Genomic DNA, 23558 nt, shown 5'->3' on the forward strand with positions numbered 1-23558 from the left:
TCAGCAAGAGTCAGCAGAAAAAAAGAAGACAGTACTAGATACTGAAGACATTCTGAAAGTGAAACCATCTGAGATTATAAAACAATATATATGACAATATTTTATACGCTTAAAACTCATTCAGACATAAAATAATTGAAAACAGACTGGATCACAGACTGGATGGACATGAGTTTGAGCAAGCTCCGGGATTTGGTGATGGACAGGGAAGCCTGGCATGCTTGGCAGTCCATGGGATCACAAAGAGTCAGACATGACTGAGCAACTGAACTGAAGGTTTAAAAAATTATTTAGAACTAAATGATAGTGAATATGAAAGTAAAAAGTGAAAGTGTTAGTTGCTCAGTCATGTCTGACTTTTTGCGACCCCATGGACTGTAGCCCATCAGGCTCCTCTGTCCATGGGATTCTCCAGGCAAGAATACTGGAGTGGGTTGCCGTGCCCTCCTTCGGGGGATCTTCCCGACCCAGGGATCAAACCTGTCTTTTCCGTCTCCTACATTGGCAGGCAGGTTCTTTATCACTAGCAGCATCTGGGAAGCTATCCTCATACTATATGACTGTCATTTTTTTTCTGGTTGTGCCACATGGCATGTGGGATCTTAGTTTCCTGACCAGGGATTGAACCCATATCCCCTACTTTGGAAGCATGGAGTCCTAACCACTGGACTGCTAGGGAAGTCCCTATTCTATGACTTAATGACAAAACAGTGTAGGGGGGTGGATAAAATAGAACACTCTAAAAACAAACAGAAATAAACTTTGGCCTTTGCCCCCAGATCTGGGAAGTGGTCTCTGGGAGACTGAGGTCACCCATGTGGATGACTGATGAGTCAGTCAGTGAATCGGTTGTGCCCAGTGAAAGCTCTGTGCCCTGGAGCTTGGGGGAGCCACCCTGACTGGCAATGCTTCACGTGTGTTGTCTCACAACAAGGCCGGGAGAATATCGCATCCTGACTGTGCAGGGAGAGAACATGGAACTTCCCATTTGTGTCCCCCACGCCCAATGCGTATGTTAAAACCCTAACCCTCCACGGGATGATATTTGGAGGTGGGGGCCTTTGGGAAGTGATAAGGGTGGGGCTCCCGTAAAAAGGGAACCCAGAGGAGAAGAAAATGGAAACCGACTCCAGCATTCTTGCCTGGGAAATCCCATGGACAGAGGAGCCTGGTGGGCTACGGTCCATGGGGTCACAAAAAATCAAGACACAACTTAGTGAATACCTAGCCACATATGACTACTGGGCACCTGAAACAAGTTAAGGTATGCTATAAGCAAAAAATGCACACTGGAGTCTAAGACAGTGTGAAAAAAAGAGAGAGAGAGAAAGAGTGTAAAACACCTTACAATCTTCATACTGACTATATGTTAAAAGATATCTAGACTATACTGGGCTAAATAGAATGTTATTAAAATATTTTTTTAAGAAATGAGATGAATAACTAATGAAAATCTACTGTATGGCACAGGGAACTCAGTGCTCTGTGGTGACCTAAGCTAAGCTAAGCTAAGTTCCTTCAGTCGTGTCCGACTCTGTGCGACCCCATAGACGGCAGCCCACCAGGCGCCCCCGTCCCTGGGATTCTCCAGGCAAGAACACTGGAGTGGGTTGCCATTTCCTTCCCCAATGCATGAGAGTGAAAAGTGAAGTGAAGTCGCTCAGGCATGTCCGACTCTTAGCGACCCCATGGACTGCAGTCCACCAGGCTCCTCCGTCCATGGGGTTTTCCAGGCAAGAGTACTGGAGTGGTGACCTAAATGGGAGGGAAATCCCAAAAAGAGAAGATGCATGCTAAGTTGCTTTGGAGAAGGCAATGGCACCCCACTCCAGTACTCTTGCCTGGAAAATTCCATGGATGGAGGAGCCTGGTAGGCTGCAGTCCATGAGGTCGCTAAGAGTCGGACATGCCTGAGCGACTTCACTTTCACTTTTCACTTTCATGCACTACAGAAGCGACTTAGCAGCAGCAGCAGCAGCATGCTAAGTCGCTTCAGTTGTGTCCGACTCTTTGCAACCCTATGGACTGCAGCCCACCAGATTCCTCTGTCCATGAGATTTCTCCAGCAAGAATACTGAAGTGGGTTGCCATTTCCTCCTCCGGGGGTCTTCCTGACCCAGGGATCAAAGCTTCATCTCTAATGTCCCCTGCATTGGCAGATGGGTTGTTTACCACCAGCACCACCAGTATGTATATACACACAGCTGATTCACTTTGCTGTACAGCAGAAACTAATATGGCATTGTACCCCAGAGACCTCCCTTGACCTTCTGCCATGAGAAGACACAGCAAAGAGATGGCCATCGATGAGCAAAGAAGCAGGGCCTCAGCAGACACTGGACCTGCCAGTGCCTTGATGCTGGATTTCTAGCCCCCAGTACTCAGACATAAATGTCTGTTGTGTATCAGCTGCCTAGTATTGGTATTTTGGAATGGCAGCCCAGAGGGACTCAGACAGCTAGACTCAGTCCTATGTCTCTCTCCTTTTAGTTGATCTTAATCTATCATCTTATTTTTGTTAATATTTTTATTAACTTATTTAGCTGCATCAGGTCTTACCTGTGGCTTGTGGGATCTAGCTCCCCAAGCAGGGATGGACCCAGGACCCCTGTATTAGAAGCTGGAGTTTCAGCCACTGGACCACCAGTTGCTGCTCAGTCATTTGACTCTCTGCGACCCCATGGACTTCAGAATGTCAGACTTCACTGTCCTTCATCATCTCCCAGAGTTTGCTCAAACTTTGAGCCATTGATGCCGCCCAACCATCTCATCCTTTGTTGCCCCTTTCTTCTCCTGCCTTCAGTCTTCCCCAGCATCAAGGTCTTTAACCATCAGGGAAATCCCTTAATCCATAATCTTTATCCCTCTAACTGTTACAGCTAATCTTAAACCATAACTGTGACTATGACAGCACTTACTGAGTCTTTCTAGTGAATTGTCAAACCTCATGGTGGTTTTGGGAACCACCCTTGCTTATTAGCTTCCTGGGGTGGCCATAACAAAGCACCATAAGCACGGGGTCTTATATAAGAGACGCTTGTTGACTCCCAGCTCTGGAGGTCAAGAATCTGAGGTCAGCGTATCAGCAGGGTCGCTCCCTCTGCAGCCACAAGGGAGGACTTGTTCCAGGCTCTCTCTGGGCTTCCGGGGGCGGCTGGTGGCCTCTGATGTCACTTGGCTTGCGGCAGCATCACTCTGTTGCTGCCTCCATCTCTACACTGCCTTCTCCCAGTGTCCAAACATCCCCTTGGTATAAGGACAGCAGTTGTATTGAATTAAAGCCCACCCTGATGACCTCGTTTTAACCTGACTGTATCTACAAAGACCCTATATCCAAAAGAGGGCACCTCCTGAGGTGCTGGGGGTTAGGACGGCAATGGTGGGGACCCATTCACCCAGTACATCCCTCAACTTGCAAATGACCTCAGAATCGAAGACAGTCCTGCACAGAGACTGTGACCTCTGACCATGCAGTTCTCCCCACCTGCCTCACAAAGGAAAAGTGTTAAAAAGAGAGGGTATATGCCCATTAGGATGCTTATTGTCAAAAACTAAAAGCAAGCGCTGGCGAGGATGTGGGGCAATTAGCCCCGTCATGCACTGTCACTGGGAACGCAAACCAGTGTAGCCAACAGGGAAGCAGTCTGGAGGGTTCTCAAAACATTAAACACAGAACAACCATCTGCTGCAGTAAGCTGACTCCTGGGTATACATACACCCAAAAGAACAAAAAGCAGGGTCTCAAACAGATATTTGCACACATATGTTCACAGCAGCATATTCACACTGGCCAAAGGTAGAAGCAACCCAAGTGTCCATTGGTGGATGATGGACAAACACAATGTGGCCCATCCACACAGTGGAATGTTACTCAGTCTTAAAAAGGAAGGAGATTCAGACACCTGCTACCACCTGGACGAGCCTTGAGAACATGATGCTCAGTGACAGAAGCAGACACAGAAGGACGAATACTGATTCCACTCACAGGAGGTCCTGGAGGAGCCAGACCCACAGAGACTGGAAGTAGATGATGGGGACGGGGACTGGTGGAGGGGACTGGGAGTCAGTGTTTAATGAGAGTGCAGGTTTAGCTTGGGAAGATGAGAAAGTTCTAGAGGTGATGGTGGGGATGGTTGCACAACCATGTGAATGTGTTTAGTGCCACGAAGCTGTGCCCCTAAAACCAGTTATGGTGGTGAATTCTACATTATGTATAATCTACCCTGGTAGCTCAGACGGTAAAGAATCCGTCCGCAATGTGGGAGACCTGGATTCGATGCCTGGGTTGGGAAGATCCCCTGGAGGAGGGCGTGGCAACCCACTCCAGTATTCTTGCCTGGAGAATTTCATGGACAGAGCAGCCTGGCACGCTACAGTCCATGGGGTCGCAAAGAGTCGAACACAACCGGGCCACTAAGCACACATACATAATCTACCCCAATAAAAATAGAAAGGAACTGAGAGAGGAACTGACATATGCCAGAAGTAGAGAAGTGAGAAGGGGAAAACTGTTCACAGACAGAAACAGCCAGAATGTGAAGGCCAAGAGGGATTATCTGTGAGCAAACGAGGAAACCCAGGACAGGCCAGGCCGCTGGCAGCCCTGCCCCAGCTAGGAGTCAGACAAATTCTGACCTGGATGCGCACCAGCGCATTCATGCCCTGGCACGACCCTGAAGCGGCCTCCTAGAAGGGTGCAGAAACCGCATCCAGATGTTGGCAGGTCTGGCGTAGGGCAGATAAAAATCAGACTCTGCAATCTGTCTTGGAACCAAGCGAAGCTCAGAAAACACAATGACTGTTTGGTCCAAAATACCAGACAGCGTCTCCAGGCACTTCCACAGAAAGAGCATTTTGCCTGGACACTGTGGCAGAGAAGATAATGTCCACAAAGTTGCCATGGGGACATGTCACAGGGCAGAAGAGACTCTGCAGGTTGGATTAAGGCCCCTGAGACAGGGCCCCTGTAAGAAGGAGGGGGAGGTCAAAGGCAGAGAGACGGGAGATGCTGCTCTGCTGGCTGTGAGGATGGAGGGAGGGGCCACGATTCAGGGATGTGGCGCCTCTGGAAGCTGGAAAAGGCAGGAGCCGGTGCTCCCTGGAGCCTCCGGAGGGACCGGCCCTGCTCACAGGGGGATTTAGCCCCCGTGAGGCTCCCTAAGTTACAGCAGCAACAGGAAGCTAATATAGGCTCTTTGGAGGCCATGTCACACACTGCTCAGCCAAGAGAGAGTTGTGTGTTGAGCGGGGGCACTGAGCATCTTTGCAGCAAGAACACCGTGAAAATGGGAACTGCCCTTTCCCCACTGCTCTCTCTGGTCAGGTGCAAGAACTGCTAGTCGCCAGAAGACCAATGACCACATTCTGGCTTCAGCCCAACTAGTTCCATGGCCCCAGCAGGGCAGTGAACCTCTCCAGGCCTCAGTTACTGGCTGGTCGTTGACTGGCTTTGTGCCTTCAGTTCTACTTTTTGATAGCAAGCGGCTGACCATGTCTTTTTGTCTTCCTAGAATTCTTTTTCCGGGGGAAAGTCCACTCCAGTCATATGGCCCACCCGCTACACTAATCACAGTAGTGACTGGTCCACACTGGACCCAGGCCTGCCAATCACAATAACCAATCCTCCACCCCCATCAGTGATTGGTCCATCCTGGACCTGGGCCTGTCAATCACAGTACCCATATCTCCATCCCTATTGATGATTGGGGCACTGGATGCAAGCCAGCCAATCACAGTAACCACCCATCTACCCCCACCAGTGATTGGTCCACAGGGCCTGCCAATCACAGTAACCACCCCTCCATCCCTGTTGATAACTGGTCCACACTGGACACAGATCCGCCAATCACAGTAACTACCCTTTCACCCACATCAGTGATTGGTCCAAAGGGTTGCAGGCCAACCAACTTTCTTCCCTGAATTTCAATTGTATGAAATTGCCACTTTCATAGGCCAAAAACGATAGGACATGATCAACTTCATAGGGGCTTCTCTGGTGGCTCAGACAGTAAAGAATCTGTCTGCAATGCAGGAGATCTGGGTTCCACTCCTGGGTGGGGAAGATCCCCTGGAGAAGGGAATGGCTACCCACCCCAGTATCCCTTCCTGGAGAATTCCATGGACACAGAAGCCTGGTGGGCTATATAGTCCATGGGGTCGCAAAAGGTTGGACCTGATTGAGCAACTAACATTCACACAACTAACAACAGGAGGGAGGGCGCAGCCTTCTTCCCAGTGGGGCTCCTTAGCTGCCATGGCTAGGCTTGAGGCCATCGACTGCCATCTTGACCTCCAAAAGAACGGCAGGAGGATGCAGTCAATTCTGAAGGAAGAGGCTGGATGGATGTAGGGAGCACAGCCAGGAAAGGACCTCCGGGGACGGGACAAAGTGACTCAGCCCTGCCTGGGGCCAGGTCTTCTCTGGACTGGCCAGGCACAGGAGCCAAACTTGGCTCAAACGGTTCAAGCTGGGGTTGTCTCTCTTACATGAATCTTGGACAAACCAAAGTAGGGAGCCATAACTTCTACAGGGACCCTACAGCCCTTCACCACCTCTCCCATCACTGTAAAAAAAGAGACCACTTGATCAACACGACATCAGATTTATCCAAATTCTAGATGGTGTCACCTCTGCATACATGGGAATCATGTTTCCATGAGGCCTGGGCAGAGCCATACACAGCCCATGGTCAGGAGAGAACCTCCTTGCTAAGTGCACCATCCAAGTCTGAAAAGGGTCCCTGGAGACAAAGGAGCCTCATGTCAGGTCTTCATATTCTCATTCACTAGCCTCCTTTTGGGTAAAACCTTGATGGACAGCATAGATAGATAGATAGTGAAGTCGCTCAGTCGTGTCCAACTCTTTGCAACCCCATGGACTAGCCCAGCAGGCTCCTCTGTCCATGGGATTCTCCAGGCAAGCATACCGGAGTGGGTTGCCATTTCCTTCTCCAGGAGATCTTCCCCACCCAGGGTTCGAATCTGGGTCTCCTGCATTGTAGGCTTTACTGTCTGAGCCCCCAGGAAAGTCTGATGAACAGCATAAGCAGTCACAAAATAAAGCCTGTCAAATGATTTGTAAGTGGCACCCACTCCACAGTCTGTGCAAAAGCTCTTCTTCCTCCCCAGGAGAGCCCACAGCAGCAAGGATCACTTATCCACTGACAACCTTCAAGTATTAACAGAAATTTCCAGCTCAAGTTGCTCTGGAGCTTCAATCAGGACTGACCTGGACCTGGGCATCTCCCCCTGCAGCTCAACGTGTCCCCGAGGTGGGGGGTCCTCCCCCGACAAACCTCTTACCCCTCTTCTCCTGAGTTCTAGGCTACCACCTCTCTCATGGACAGAGGTTCGTTAACACTGTACAAGAGGCAGTGACCAAAACTATCCCCAAGAAAAAGAAATCCAAAAAAGCAAAATGGTTGTCTGAGGAGGCTTTACAAATAGCTGAGAAAAGAAGAGAAGCAAAAGGCAAAGGAGAAAAGGAAAGGTATACCCATCTGAACAGAGTTCCAGAGACTAGCAAGGAGAGATAAGAAACCCATCTTCTTGAGTGAACAATGCAAAGAAATAGAGAAAAACAGTAGAATGGGAAAGACTAGAGATCTCATCAAGAAAATTGAGATACCAAGGGAACATTTCATGCAAAGATGGGACACAACAAAGGACAGAAATAGTATGGACCTAACAGAAGCAGAAGATATTAAGAAGAGATGGCAAGAATACACAGAAGAATTGTTCAAAAAAAAGGTCTTAATGACTTGACCACGATGGTGTGGTCACTCACCCAGAGCCAGATTCCTGGAGTATGAAGTCAAATGGGCCTTACAAAGCATAACTACCAACAAAACTAGTGGAGCTGATGGAATTCCAGCTGAGCTATTTCAAATCCTAAAAGATGATGCTGTTAAAATGCTGCACTCGATAAGCCAGCAAATTTAGAAAACTCAGCAGTGGCCACAGGACTGGAAAAGGTCAGTTTTCATCCCAATCCCAAAGAAGGGCAATGCCAAAGAATGCTCAAACTACCACACAATTGCACTCATTTCACATGCTAGTAAAGTAATGCTCTAAATCCTTCAAGCTAAGCTTCAACAGTATGTGAACCGCGAACTTCAGATGTTCAAGCTGGATTTAGAAAAGGCAGAAGATCCAGAGATCAAATTGCCAACACCTGCTGGATCATGGAAAAAGCAAGAGAGTTCCAGAAAAACATCTACTTCTGCTTCATTGACTATGCTAAAGCCTTTGACTGTGTGGATCACAATAAACTGTGGAAAATTCTTAAAGAGATGGGAATACCAGACCACCTTATCTGCCTCCTGAGAAACCTGTATGCAGGTCAAGAAGCAACAGGTAGAACCGGTTATGGAACAGACTGGTCCAAAATTGGGAAAGGAGTACCTCAAGCTTATATATTGTCACCCTGCTTATTTATCTGATTTGTAGAGTACATCATGTGAAAAGCCAGGCTGGGTGAATCACAAGCTGGAATCAAGATTGTCGGGAGAAATACCAACAACCTCAGATATGCAGACAACACCACCCTAATGGCAGAAAATGAAGAGGAACTAAAGAGCCTCTTGATGAAGGGGAAAGAGGACCATGAAAAAGCTGGCTTAAAACTCAACATTCAAAAATCTAAGATCATGGCATCTGGTCCTATCACTTCCTGGCAAATAAATGGGGAAAAAAATGGGAAGAGTGACAGACCTTATTTTCTTGGGCTCCAAAATCACTGCAGATGGTGACTGCAGCCATGGAATTAAAAGATGCTTTGCTCCTTGGAAGAAAAGCTTTGACCAGCCTAGACAGCATATTAAAAAGCAAAGACAGCACTTGGCCGACAAAGGTCCATCTAGTCAAAGCTATGATTTTTCCAGCAGTCAGGTACAGAGGTGAGAGCTGGACCATAAAGAAGGCTGAGCACAGAAAAATTGATGCTTTTGAACTGTGGTGCTGGAGGAGACCCCTGAGAGTCCACTGGACAGTAAGGAGATCAAACCAGTCAATCCTAAAGGAAATCAACCCTGAATAGTCATTGGAAGGACTGATACTGAAGCACCAATACTTTGGCCACCTGACGTGAAGATGTACCAGATGGGTACTCCCAGTTCAGAGAAATTTCCAGACTCTCATCAACTTAAGGACAGACCTGGGCCCTCCACACCTGTCCCTTACCTCATCTCCCTGCCAAGTCTTTGCAAATGGTTGGCACAGAAAATGTGTTTGTTTCTTTACTTTTAAAAAATATTTTTAATTTTTATTTATTTGGTTGTACCAGGTCTTAGTTGCAACATCTGGGATCTAGTACCCTGACCAGGGATTATACCTGGACCCCCTGAATTGGAAGTATGGAGTCTTAACCACTGGACCAACAGGGAGGTCCTGAAAATGTGTTTATTGCTCAAGTGAAAAGCTGACAGTTTTACCAAAGGAGAAACGGGTAGCTACTGATTAGCTCTGCAAAAAGTGGAGCAAAGCCCTCCGAGTTGCAACATCTCTGGGTTGCTTTATCTTCTATGTAATTTTTAAAAATTATTTATTTGGCTGCTCCAGGTCTTAGCTGCAGTATGTGGGATCTAGTCCCCTGACCAGGGATCAAACCCCAGCCCCCTGAACTGGGAGCACAAAGTCTTAGCCACTGGACCACGAGAAAGTCCTCTCCATATAAGTGAAGTCGCTCAGTTGTGTCCGACTCTTTGCGACCCTTTGGACAGTAGCCCACCAGGCTCCTCCATCCATGGGATTCTCCAGGCAAGAATACTGGAGTGGGCTGCCATTTCCTTCTCCAATATACATGTACACACTCCATATAATGTTGAGGTATAAAAATTGAAGGTGGGATTGATTGCCAGTGAATTTTGTCTTCAGTCATCATGTAAAGTCCATTTGAAACCCAGCTTTTCCTAAATACCCATATTTCTAAATGAAATAAAGTTCTGAGCAAGATGTAAAGTCCAGGGAATGTCCCTGGTGGTCCAGTGGTTAGGACTCTGGGCTTCTACTGCAAGGGAGGCGTGGGTTCTATCCTGGTTGGGGAACTAAGATTCCACCTACTGCGCTGTTCAGCCAAAAAAAAAAAAAAAGGTGGACTTTAGTCCATTTAGGATTTTTTTTAAAAGTCAGCTTAGACAAATTATTTGGGGCTGGGTAGACCAAAAAACAAAGCTGTTTGGATGTCTCTCCTCCCTTTCACTCAGATGTAATGGAGACAGCCTGGCTGGGACAAGCAGGTGTTTCACTGGGGACAGAGGCAAAGGGGGTGGAAGATCCAAGAAGGTCCTTCGAGCCCCTAATCTCAGACAGCCAAGTATCTTCTAGAATTGGCTTCATTTTTATTTTTTGCAAAGATCAGGGGTGGAATACAAAAGCAGAGTAGAAGGAGGGAAGATAAGAGGGAACAGGAGCCTGCTGGCTCCACTCGGTGACCTCGGGCTGAGAGAGCACCCTTGACAGGATGAAGCCCAATTTAGTTTTCTAAAAGCAACTTTGGAGGATAAGTTACCACCTGGGCTTGAGAGATACGTGAAAACACCCCAGGCAGATCTGAAGAATGACTCCGAGGCAGTGAAGCAAGAGAAATGAGTAGGTGGGAGAGGCCATCCCCAGTTACAGGAATGATTCATGACAACTTCCAAAAGGATCCGCACTGTCTCTGAGACCCGAAACATGAGCCCAGACACAGGGACCGAGAAGGAAAGGGCTGGGGAGGAGGGACAGTCAGGGAGTTCAGGACTGCCATGTACATACTGCTATATTTGGACTACACAGGGGATTTCCCTGGTGGTCCAGTGGCTGGGACCCCATGCTCCCAATGCAGGGGGCCCCAGTGTGATCTCTGGTCAAGGAACTAGATCCCACCTGCCACAACTGAGACCCTGTGCAGCCAAATAAATAAATAATATTTTTAAAAACAGAATGGATAACCAACAAGGACCTATGGTAGAGGACAGGGAACTCTGCTCAATACTATATAACAACCTAAATGGGTAGAGAATTCGTGAAAGAATAGATACATGTGGACTCCCCTGGTGGTACAGTGGATGAACATCTGCCTGCCAATGCAGGGGACACGGGTTCAATCCCTGGGCCAGGAATATCCCACGTGCCGAGCCGCAACTAAGCCCCTGAGCCACAGCTGCGGAAGCCTTCAACCCTACAGCCTGCGCTCTGCAACAAGAGAAGCCACTGCAAAGAGAAGCCCAGCACCACAACTAGAGAGTAGCCCCTGCTCGCTGCAACTGGAGAAGACCCAGCACAGCCAAAAATAAATTCTAGTACAATTTTAAAAATCGACACACTTTAAAAAATAGAATGGATAGCCAACAAAGACCTCCTGCGTAGTGCAGGGACCTGTACTCAGTATTACGTAATAACCTGAATGGAAAAAGAGTTTAGGAAAGAATAGGTATACGTATGCGTATAACTGAACCACTTTGCCGTACACCTGAAACTAACACAATATTTCAATCAACTAGCGATAGTCGTTCAGTTGCGTCTGACTTTTTGCAACCCCCTGGACTATAGCCCGCCAGGCTCGTCTGTCCATGGGATTTCCCAGGCAAGAATACTGGAGTGGGTGGCCATTTCCTCCTCCAGGAGATCTTCCCGACCCAGAGACTGAACCCGAGTCTCCTGAGTCTCTTGCATTGGCAGGTGGATTCTTTACCACTGAGCCAAATATTGTCAATCATCTAGACTCCAATATAAAACAAAAAAGTCAAAAAAAGAAATTGTTTTAAAAAAAGGAAAAAGGGGTAGAATCTACTATCAGAACGCAGATACTGCAGATCCAAACTGTGAAGCTCAGCACCCAGGTCCCTAGCTGAGCTCGCAGCTGCATCAGCCCCCTCCCCGGAACATACACCACTGTCATCCCACAGCCCAGCTCTCGCCCCACCAAGGCAGTGATGGGGTGACAAATCACCCCAGGTCACCTGGGGCTCTTCCAGATTGAACCTGGAAACCAGGACATTTGGTCACCCCTACTCCCCCTCTGTCTTCATGTGCCAAGGAGGGTCTGGAGCCATCTAGGGGTTCCCAAGGAGGGGCTTGAGCTTTCCAGGTGGTGCTTTTGGTAATGCAGGAGATGCGGATTTGATTTCTGGGTTGGGAAGATCCCCTGAAGGAGGGCATGGCAACCCACTCCAGTATTTTTGCTTGGAGAATCCCATGGATAAAGGAGCCTGGTGGACTACAGTCCATGGGATCACAAAGAGTCAGACACAACTGAACACGCGCACACACATGGAAGGGCTCAGCCAGCGTACCCCAAGAGCTGAGCTGTCCTCGTGAATGAGGCAGGAACAGTGTATTTCCAGCCTCCCGATGTGCCGCGAAGTAGCTCAGTGTAAAGCCAGTGTGTTCTCACTGCCTCTCAAATGCCTGCCAGAGCCTGTTTCCAACAAGAGTGAACCTCACGTTCAGAGCCTCCGGGAAGGAGCCAGGCTGAGCGGGGGTGGGGTGATGAGACAACAGCCTCAGGGGACACCAATCACCTCCTCCGCCAACGAGATGATAGGGACTGACATACACACATGACTACACAGAAAACAGATGAACTAATAAGGACCTACTGTACAGTACAGTCGAGAAGGCAATGGCAACCCACTCCAGTGCTCTTGCCTGGACAATCCCAGGGACGGCGGACCCTGGTGGGCTGCCATCTATGCGGTCATACAGAGTCGAACACGACTGAAGCGACTTAGCAGCCGCAGCAGCAGCACAGAGAACTCCATTTAATACTCTGTAATGACCTGTATGGGAACAGAACCTCAACAGTAGTGGGTATATGTGTATTGATAACTGAGTCACTGCTGTACACCTGAAGCTAACACAACATTGTAAATCAACTATGCGCATGCTCAGTCATGTCCATCTCTTGGTGACTCCAAACAGGGACTATACCCACTAGGCTCTTCTGTCCATGGGGATTCTCCAGGCAAGAATATTGGAGCCGGTTGCCATGCCCTCCTCCAGGGGCTCTTCCGCACCCACAGATCAAACCCACATCTCTTCATCTCCTGGAATGGCAAGTGGGTTCTTTACCACTAGCACCACCTGGGAAGCCCTTAAAGATCAATAGTATTTTCTGAAATCAAAACTCAAAATTAACACCAAGAAATCCATGACCAATCAAACAGCAACATTTTACATAAAGGCAGGCTCCCACCTCCCACACTGCACTCACTCACGCACCTTTCTCTCTTCCTCCCCATCCCAGCCCTCCGTGTGTCATCTTTGCTTCAAATGTTGGTATTTTGCTTCTTAGCCTTTCTCTTGCATTCACGGGGTGTGTCCATTATTGCACTGTGATATCATTTCTCTTGATCTTGAGCTTCTTGGCATTCCCTTAAACTTTGGGCCCAAGGTGAGGGTCCTGCTTACCGTCCCTCAGTCTGGGCCCCCAAGGACGGTCACAGTTCAATAGCACTGTCTGACTTTTTCCTCGTTTTGTTTTTTAGTTCCACTCTCTTATTCGTTTTCTGTCGGTGCGTGTCAGCAACTAAGTTTTCATTTCCAAAAAGCTTTTAGGTTTAAAAAGTAGATTCACAGATTAAAAAAGAAAATGTTCTAGGGACTTCCTTGGTGGTCCAATGGGTGAGAATCTGCCTGCCAACGCAGGAGACACAAGCTCCATCCCTGGGCTAGGAAGATCCCGCATGCCTTGGAGCAACTAAGCCCGTGCACCACAATGAGCCCATGCCCTCTTAGAGACTGCGCTCTAGAGGCCATCGCAATGACAAGTCCTTGCGCCACAGCTAAAGTGTAGCCCCAACTAGAGAAAAGCCCACACAGCGATGAAGTCAAAGCCAAAAACAGAAATAAATTTAAAAATTTAAAAAGAAAATGTTCCAAAATTGATTGTGGGGATGGTTGCATATATTTGTGAAGATATCCAAAACCACTGAACTGGTTTACCTTGGTGAACTTTATGAAGTGTGAATTATACCTCTATACAGCTGTTATTTTAAAAAATCAAAAGAAAAAGGTAGACCATTTAAAGAATATTAAATAAATATTTTCACGGACTACCTGCAGATATGCACCTTGCCCCGTGATCCCATCCAGTCTGTGGTTTTAATAACACCCTCACATCTCCAAGCTCCAGGCCAGATTTATCTTCTGAATGCCCTACTTGAGTTAGCTTCTGGAACCTCCTTCCAGGTGACCTGAGGTGACCCCCACACCTGTGTGATCACCTCCCCTTGAGTGTGGTCAGGACTTGTGTTAAGTTTCTTAGCAGTAGGATATGGGGACTCGTGAGAGTCCCTTGAACTGCAAGGAGATTAAACTAGTCAATCTGAAAGGAAATCAACCCTGAATATTCACTGGTAGGACTGATGCTGAAGCTCCAATACTTCAGCCACCTGATGCAGACAGCTGATTCATTGGAAAAGACTCTGATGCTGGGAAAGATTGAATGCTAGAGGAGAAGGGGGTGGCAGAGGATGAGATGGCTAAATAGCACCATCGATTCAACGGATATGAACTTGAACAAACTCCAGGAGATAGTGAAAGACAGGGAAGCCTGGCGTGCTGCAGTTCATGGGGTCACAGAAAGTCAGACAGGACTTAGCAACTGAACAACAACAAAGTGGGGAATTCGCTGGTGGTCCAACGGTTAGAACTTCACTCTCTCTGGTTTCAATCTCTGGTCAGGGACCCAGATCCCACGAGCCACATGGTCAAAAGAAAAAAAAAGCAGTAGGATATGGCAGACATGATATCACTGTCAGGTCTAAATTATATAAGATGCCCATCTTGGCACACTGAAGACCTTCCTGGCTGGCCTGCTGAAAGGGTGAGTTTATTGGAAGAGCCTGTGTGGGGAGGAGCTCTGGGTGCCTCTAGGAGCTGAGGGTGCCCACCAGCCAGACCCTTGGTCACCTGCACCAGTTAGGAAGTGGATCCTTCCCTATCCAGCCTTCAGATGAGAACAGAGCCCAGCCAGCCTTCTGACCGCAGCCTTGTGTGACCCTGAGCAGGGGACCAAGCTAAGCCATGCCCAGACTCCTGACCCCCAGAGACCAGGAGATGATAGACGTGAGCCGTCTCAAGCTGCCCAACTGATGGCTATTTGTTACCACAGGCCAGTGACTGACAAATGTCTTGGGCCTGACACACGCCCAACTGATAGCCCTCCTTGGCCCCAAAGATATCTGTTCCTCCCAGGTTTCCCCGCCTCAGACAGAAACTCCGTGCTCAACAGCACTCAGACCACCAACGCCTGAGGTCCTCCTGAGGCCTTTCTCACGACCTCCAACCTGATAATGCCTGATAATGCTGTCAGTGCCTCCTCCAAAAATGCGCATGGGGGATTCCCCTGGCGATGCAGTGTTTGGGACTCCCCCTTCCAACGCAGGGGCCTCGGGGCTGATCCCTGGCTGGGGAGCTAAGATGCCACATGCCTGGCAGCCAAAAAGCAAAACATAAAACAGAAGCAACACTGTAACAAATTCCACAAAGACGTTAAAAATGGTCCAGGTTAGGGCTTCCCTGGTGGCTCAGTGGTAAAGAATCCGCCTGCCAATGCAGGAGACTCGGGTTCCATCCCTGATCCAGGAAGATCTGACATGCCTTGGAGCTGCTAAGCCCAGGCGCCACAACGATCAGTCCTGCGCTCGAGAGACCAGGAGCCGCAGCTACGGAAGCATGTGTGCCCTACAGCCTGCGCTCTGCAACGAGAAGCCACCGCAATGAAGAGCCCACACACCACAATTAGAGCATAGCACCTACTCACCACAACTAGAGAAAAGCCCTCGCAGCAACAAAGACCCAGCACAGCCAGAAATTAATACTTTGTTAACGGTCCGCATTTTTTAAAAGACCCATTAAAAGTCACATTGTAGAAGTGCACGTAGGATTAGGCCACCTGCACCACCTCTGGGTGTGCTAAGCCACTCCATTTGTGTTCAACTCTGCGATCCCATGGACTGTAGCCTACCAGACTTCTTGGTTCATGGGGTTCTCTAGGCAAAAATACTGCAGAGAGTTGCCATTTCCTCCTCCAGGGACTCTTCCTAACCCAGGGATTGAACCCAGGCCTCTTATGTCTCCTACTTTGGCAGGCAGACTCTTCACCACCTGCACCACCTCTACCCTGGGCTAAGCAGAGATCTCCCAGATCTTGTCCTAGGGCTGGCTGCTGAAACCTGACCCGGGCCTCGTCCTAGACTTCCACTGGCTCTCACTCAGGGCATAAACCCCTCATGACCTGGCCCCACCCACTCTTTGCTGTGTGTCCTGAGCTCCCTCCTCCTGTTCCAGCCACATCAGCCCCTTGGCTGTTCACGGCCTTGCCCCAGGGACTCTGCACAGTCTGTGTCTTCTATCCGATGAGCTTGTCCACACTCTCAAGGCCATCACCTCCACTTCCCCTCTGCATCCCCTGCTGTGTGGGTTTTCTCCCAAAGGGTGCCAAACTGCACCAGTGACAGTAGAAGGTAAGGTGGTATCTGCCAAGGTGTGGAACCTGGAGTCCCTTTGGAAGAAGTGGCTGAGCACTGGAAAGGGAGCCAGGACAAGAACAAGCACAGCCCAACATGTAGGAAGAAAGCAAGTTATCCTACTCTCCACCTTGACCGCGAGCGCCAGGGAGTTCTACTTTGATCGCTCCAGGTGATACATCATTTCTCAAGGGAATGGAAGTGCACCGGGGAAATGCCTTCAGTAAGTCAACAAGCGTGTATGGCAGATAGATGTATGTGTTCAGTCGCTCAGCTGTGTCCAACTTTGCAGCCCCATGGACTGCAGCCCGCTATGCTCCTCTTTCCCAGGCGAGAATACTGGAATGGGTTGCCATTTCCTACTCCAGGGGATCTTCCCAACCCAGGGATTGATCCCTGTGTCTCCTGCATTGGCAGGTGTGTTCTTTACCACTGGCTGTACCTGGGAAGCCCACCTGGGAAGTCTATGTGGCAGGCATTGCACTAAATGATATTTATACATGTTACCTAACCTATGATCACAACCGCGCTACAAGACCAGTGTACTCTGAAGAGGACACAGAGGCACAGGAGCTGGGACACATGCCCAAGGTCATGGAGGGCGGTTCTAAAGGAGGTCCACAGATTTCTTGCCACTCTTCTCTTTGGTGGAGCCTAAATCTCTTCCCTGAAGATTCATTGGAAGGACTGATGCTGAAGCTCCAATACTTGGGCCACCTGATGTGAAGAGCTGATTCATTATGAAAGACCTTGATGCTGGAAAAGACAGAAGGCAGGAGGAAATGGGGCAACACAGGATGAGATGGTTGGATGCCATTATCGACTCAATGGACATGAATTTGAGCAAACTCTGGGAGACAGTGAAGGACAGGGGAGCCTGGCGTGCTGCAGTCCATGGGGTTGCAAAGAGTCGGACATGACTTAGTGACTGAACAAAATTCTCTTCCCTTAGAGTGGGGACTAGACTTGACTCATGCCTAGTGAATAAAAATGCCAAAAGCAATGGCCTGAGACCTCTGAGTAGGTCGTAAAAGGCACTGAGGCTCTCCCCTGCCTGTCCTGGGGGAGTTGGCCACCATATAGTAAGGAGGCTCAAGCAGCACCATGGGAGGTCCTGCTGGGGAGGAGTCATGTGAGGGGCCTCCTGGAAGCGCCAACCCCTGTCCCCATCAGGCCTTCAGAGATAGCAACCTTATGAGGGACTCTCAGCCAGAATCCCCAGACAAAGCACTCCCTAATTCTTGCCCAGAGAAATTGGAATAATAAACATTTGCCTTCGTGTGTGAACTTCGGGGAGAATTTTTTACACAGCAACTGAGAACTGATATACAAGACTCCAGGCCCCAGGACTTTTCTGCCTGGCTTTCGTTTTCCTTCTCAGGAAGCACACATTGTATTCTTGGTGTTCCACACCATTCTGTGTGAATCTTCATCTTGTGAGTGTTTTTAAATTTGGCTGCACCAGGTCTTAGTTAAAGTATGCGGGATGTTTAGTTTGGCCTGTGAGACCTAGTTCCTTGACCAGGGATGGATCCCGGGCACCCTGCATTGGGAGCACAGAGTCTTAACTGCTGGATCACCAGGGAAGTCCCTCCTTGCTTGTCTTTAACAGCCAATTATATCTCGTCAGTTCAAACCATAATTCAGCCTCTCTAAGAGGAAATAAGGGGCTTGGGGTCACTTTTTTCCAAGCAGAGTCAACTATCCACTTAGCAAAGCCTTGGGATTTCCCTGGTGGTCCAGTGGTTAGGACTCTGCCCTTCTAATACAGGAGGTGTAGGTTCAATCCCTGGTCAGGGAACTAAAATCCCACATGTCCTGTGGTGCAGCCAAAAAATTAAAATTAAAAAAGAAAAAAAAAAAAACTTCAGCAAAAACCCAAACTTTACCCCAGCTTTGCTCCTGGCTCCTACATTTCTTTCCCTCTTTACTCTCAACTCTTTGCCCACCTCTCTGTATAACTTTTTTCACTCATCCAAGACAGTCTTCCATCCCATTGGTCTTCCCTCTTTGCCTCCGCGGCAGCCAGCGCTGATCTATACAACAGGCTTCTCTCATCTGCATTTCCACCTCTCCTGTTTCTCCCCACCCGGCTCCACTCATCAGGTGCACGTCCAGCCAGGACACTGCCCCTCCCCCACTGCCCCAACCTCATGATATCAATCACTCAGCAAGCCTTTAGGAAATTTAATAAGCTTGGTCTTTTTTTTTTTTTTTCCTTTTTGTCTGTGGACTTTTTGTTAGGTTTTCCTAGGAAGAGGTGTTTGTGAGAGAACTATTTGCAGTGATGATATCTCATGTTTTTGTAGCTTTTTAATGTGCACAGAGGAAAGGAGTCAGAGAGCCTGTGGGTGGAGGGAGGCAGTTGAGGCAAGAAGCTGATAAACATGGGCGATACCCAGGGAAACAGATACAGACATGTACATGAAAAAAAGAAACTTCCAATCACTTGTGACTTGTACAGTTAAAATAAATACAGGTTCTCAGTGCAGTGGGAAATCTCAGATTAAATACCAGAACAGAAAAAGGTCATTAGTGCAAAAAACAGGGAAATCTAGGCAAAATTGATTGCGAGTGTTTATGTTCATTTTAACATCAATTTCTTTCTCCCCCCCCCCTTTTGGCCACACTGCACAGCATGTAGGATCTTAGCTCCCCAACCAGGGATCAAACCCAAGCACCCTGCAGCGGGAGTGCAGAGTCTCACCCCATGGTCCACCAACGCATGCATAATAAGTCTCTTCAGTCGTGTCTGACTCTGCAACCCTACGGACTATATAGCCGGCCAGGCTCCTCTGTCCATGGGATTCTCCAGGCCAGAATACTGGAATGGACTGCCATGCTATCCTCCACGGGCTCGAACCCATGTCTTTCGCACCTCTTGGTTTGGCAGACAGGTATTTTACCACTGGCGCCACCTGGGAAGCTCAAGGATGGCCCCTAATGTCAGTTTTCTCAGTGTTGATCACTACGCTATGGCAATGCAAGGTTTGAACACTAGGAGGCACTGGGTGAAGGGTGTACCAGGACACTGTGCCATCTTTCCAATGAACAGGGTTCTGAAACCACCTTTCTTAGTTAATAGAGGTAAAGTGAGGAAGACAGCAAAGCCTGATGTAGACATGAGCCAGCCGCCCCGAACATGGTATCCTCTGCTTTACTTGAGAGCCACGCATATTCAGATAATGGGGAACAGCTGTTTCCCTGGTCCCACTGTTACATCCGTGGGATGTGCTTATGACCAAAGAGAAGCAGCCAGGAGCAGAAAGGTCATGCCTAAGATCTGTGTGGGGCTCACAGCCTCAAGTCAATTAATTCAGCCTCCCAGCACCCCCATGGGGAGGGGGCCAGAAGGATTATCCCCACTTTACAGATGAGGACACTGTGGCTTGAAGAGACAGCTCCTATCTGTCTCTGTCATTCTCTCCCTCTTTCTCTACCTCTTTGTATCTGTCTCTATCTCTGCCTCTCCGCATCTCTGTCTCTGCATCTCTGTGTCTCTCTAGGTGTCTCTGTCTCCGTCCCCCACACCCTGCCTACACACAGAGTTCTTGGAATTCAGCAATGTCCCCCACCCTGTCTATGGGTCTCCATCACGAAATGGGCATGGCTCCCCAGGACCCTGCAGTCAGGTAGAGCATGTGAGCCATGGGGACAGGGACCAAGAGCTCTAAACCGTGCCCCAGGGCAGAAACAGAGATGGGGAAGTGACTGGATCCAGGCCTCAGCTCCCCTGGAGCCAGCCACAGACCCACAGGCGCTTCCCACCTCCCTGCTGCTGGTTTCTCTCTCTTTCCTGGACTCCACGGATGGAAGCAGATGCGCAGACCTTCACATCCTCCTTCAGGAAGGACACACTCCCCTGTGTGTGGCCGTGGGCTCCCCTCACGTCTGTGGTACCAGGAGCAGACCTTTCTCCACGAATCCTGTGCTGAATGGGGTGCCCAGACTTAATCAAAGGCAACCCAGCTCGCCTCCCTCTGAGGCTCTTCCAGTTCCACACTTTACACTCTGAACTTTGAGAATCCTGCCTTGAACACATAAACATCTCCTCTCTGGTGGCTTGTGGGGTCCGCCCCTGCAGTCCCTCACTGCAGGTGCATCAGTAGCAACAGTTAAGAGACGGGAGAGTGAAGTCGTTCAGTCATGTCTGACTTTGCGACCCCATGAACTGTAGCCCGCCAGGTTCCTCTGTCCATGGGATTTTCTAGGCAAGAATACTGGAGCAGGTTGCCATTTCCTTCTCCAGGGTATCTTCCCAACCCAGGTATCGAACCTAGGTCTCCTGTATTGCAGGCAGACTCTTTACCTGATCAGATCACAATGAATCAGAACACCTGACTGGCTATTTGGTGGGACAGGAGGGCTACATGTGGCGTCCTGGGGGGTCCCAGGGACTCCGTCCCCACTTCCCAGACAAGCAAACTGGGAAGGGGGTCCACACACACAATCACCCACAAAATCATACAGGATCTCACAGTGCAATCACACACACAGCCACGCACACCCGCGGTCACACAGACACACAACGTACAGGCAATACCACCACCCTACACAGCCACAGGCAACCCCACGCTTGAGACCACACTATTAGTACAATCGGCTCACGTACCACAGGTGCCGCAGGTAGCTGACTTCGACCTCATTCGAAACCTTGTGAGCACCCTACCCCAAATCCTGGTCGGTTTCTCACGCCCTAGCAAGGGACAGGTGAAAGAAGCCACAGGGAGGAGAGCAGAGGAGCCCTCCCCAAAGCCCTGGAAACCCGCCCTCAGCTCCCCAGCCCCGCTTTCCGCCGCCCCATCCACCCCCCGCCCCGTGCGGGTTCAGTCGAGCTAATGGTGGGAAGGCCGAAGAGCGGCCACTGGGGACAGGGAGCCCTCAGGATGGGGAAAACACAGGGCCTCCGGCCGGGTCTACGGAGCAAGGCCTCATTCACACTCCCCGAGGGCGTCTACACAGCCCGACGCGTCCAACAACCCGGACCACATCCGCACCGCACCTGCTCCGTCTACACAGCCTGAACCCAGGCGTGTGCAGATGGCGGCCACCTCATATCCGGAGACCCCAGACTCACCGCTCTCTGCCCGAGGCTGCAGAGCGCGACCCGGCTCCCTCCACAGTCAACCGGGCCTCGGGGGATGGGGCGGGGCTGAGGGCGGCACCAGGTGAGAGCACCGCCTTCCCCCGACGCGGGTAACTCGTGGGCAGCCCGCCCTCCTCCTACATCACCGCCCCCCGAGGTACCCCTTCCCCCATCACCGCCCCTCATGCGGCACCCCTTCCCCTGTTCACCTGAGACCCACCCGCGCCGCTCCCAGCTCCCCGAGGCTCCGAAAGGACAGCTGGGTGTGGGCGGTCCTGCGCACCTGGTCAGGAGCCCAGGTGGACTCCAGGAAGGAGCTGGGCCGGGGGAGGGAGGGAGTGGGCAGCCCGTGCCCCGGGAGCCCCAGGAGCCACGTGGGGCGCCCGGTTCTGGCCCCTCGGATTTTCTGGGCCCTGGGGAGGCCAGTGCGGTCCAGGTAGAGGGTGTGGCCTGGGCAGGTGAGCCCATGTGGGCAGGTGACCTGGGACAGAGGGCAGCGGAGGGGAGCAGAAAGCTGAGGGGAGGGGTGTGTATGTGAATATCCAGGGTAGTTTATTTAATGAACTTTAACATTGTAAAATGGTTTCCAGAGTTTTGAGATTCTGAACATAGTATGGAGAGCTCCTACATACTTGGTCCAAGGTCTCCGCGTTCCTGACAGCTTGCTTTAGCGTGCTGGTTCATGGGCACAGTTACCAACCATATTCCCTAATCCCTTAGGCTACAACTGGCTGGCCAGGGAGCTGTTTGCCGCTTGCATTCCCCTTGGAGCTCCTCCATAGGAGGAGCCCCTGACCCTGGCTCCACTCCCTCCAGCCTCAGTGCTTTCTATAACTTTAGTCCCCTCACCTGCAGATGATATACCTTGCCCACCTGGTTGGAAACTCCCACCCCTCTCCAGGCCACAGTCCAGCCTCCTGTCACCTCCCCATCAGAGCCCCACACAGACTGTCCGGTGTCTCAGGCTGGATGGTCACCTCCTCAGGAAGCTTTCCCTGCCACCTGCCCCCGCAAGATAGAGCTGGGGGCCACTCCCTTGCTGACTCTCAGATCCACTGCCTTCATAGACAGACATGTCCCAGGTCTGAGCAGAGGGCTTGGCACAAAGCGGACGCCCAGTGAACCAGTAAATGAATGAGCAGGTGGATGGATGAGAAATGCATAAGATCTGGTCTGCTTAGTGGGAGAGAATTGCTATGTTCAGGTCTGCTTCACAGCTCAAACACTAGATGCTGCTGTCAATGTGGTGAGAGGTACAGCCTGGTGGGAGCCTGGAGGAGCTGGGCCTGCAGCCTGAAGGAGTGCCTGCCATCAGCTGACATACTGCGGTGCTCCCACGGGCAGTGAGTGAAGTGAAAGTCGCTCAGTTGTGTCTGACTCTTGCGACCCCATGGAATTCTCCAGGCCAGAATACTGGAGAGGGTAGCCTTTCCCTTCTCCAGGGGATCTTCCCAACCCAGGGATTGAACCCAGGTCTCCTGCATTATTGCAGATGGATTCTTTACCAGCTGAGCCACAAGGGAAGCCCAGTGTTCCCATGGACAGGCAGGGGTCTAATGGCTGGGGCTGCTGCCTGTCTTTGCCCAGCTTCTTGCTAAGCAAAGGATTTGCATTATTATTTACTTATATTTTATTTTATTGATGCTTTGAAATTTCGGTGCTGGAGAAGACTCTTGAGAGTCCCTTGGACTGCAAAGAGAACAAATCAGTCAATCCTAATGGAAATCAACCCTCAATGTTCATTCGAAGGTCTGAAGCTGAAGCTCCAATATTTGGGACCCCTGATGTGAAGAGTCCACTCATTGGAAAAGACCCTGATGCTGGGAAAGATTGAGGGCAGGAGAAGAGGAGGACAGAGGATGAGATGATTGGATGGCATACCAACTCAATGGACGTGAGTTTGAGCAAAGTCTGGGAGATGGTGAAGGACAGGGAAGCCTGGCGTGCTGCAGTCCATGCAGTCGCAGAGTCAGATATAACTTAATGACTGAACAACAACCTTTTATTTGTAATTGGAGGAT

The 23558-nt window shown here is 49.9% G+C and overlaps 1 protein-coding gene across 2 annotated transcripts in view; it reads right to left on the bottom strand.

The window, feature by feature from the left end:
• The window catches only part of TMPRSS9 (transmembrane serine protease 9), a 58282-nt gene extending 36695 nt beyond the window's left edge, over positions 1–21587 (bottom strand). For both annotated transcript variants that reach the window (XM_042250218.2, XM_060416337.1), the window contains exon 1: positions 21529–21587. The gene's annotated coding sequence lies outside the window, so the exon portion shown is untranslated. The remainder of the gene's footprint in view (positions 1–21528) is intronic.
• Between the last annotated feature and the right edge of the window lie 1971 nt (positions 21588–23558).

This window comes from Ovis aries, chromosome 5 (assembly GCF_016772045.2).
Source record: "Ovis aries strain OAR_USU_Benz2616 breed Rambouillet chromosome 5, ARS-UI_Ramb_v3.0, whole genome shotgun sequence".
Taxonomy (NCBI): domain Eukaryota; kingdom Metazoa; phylum Chordata; class Mammalia; order Artiodactyla; family Bovidae; genus Ovis; species Ovis aries.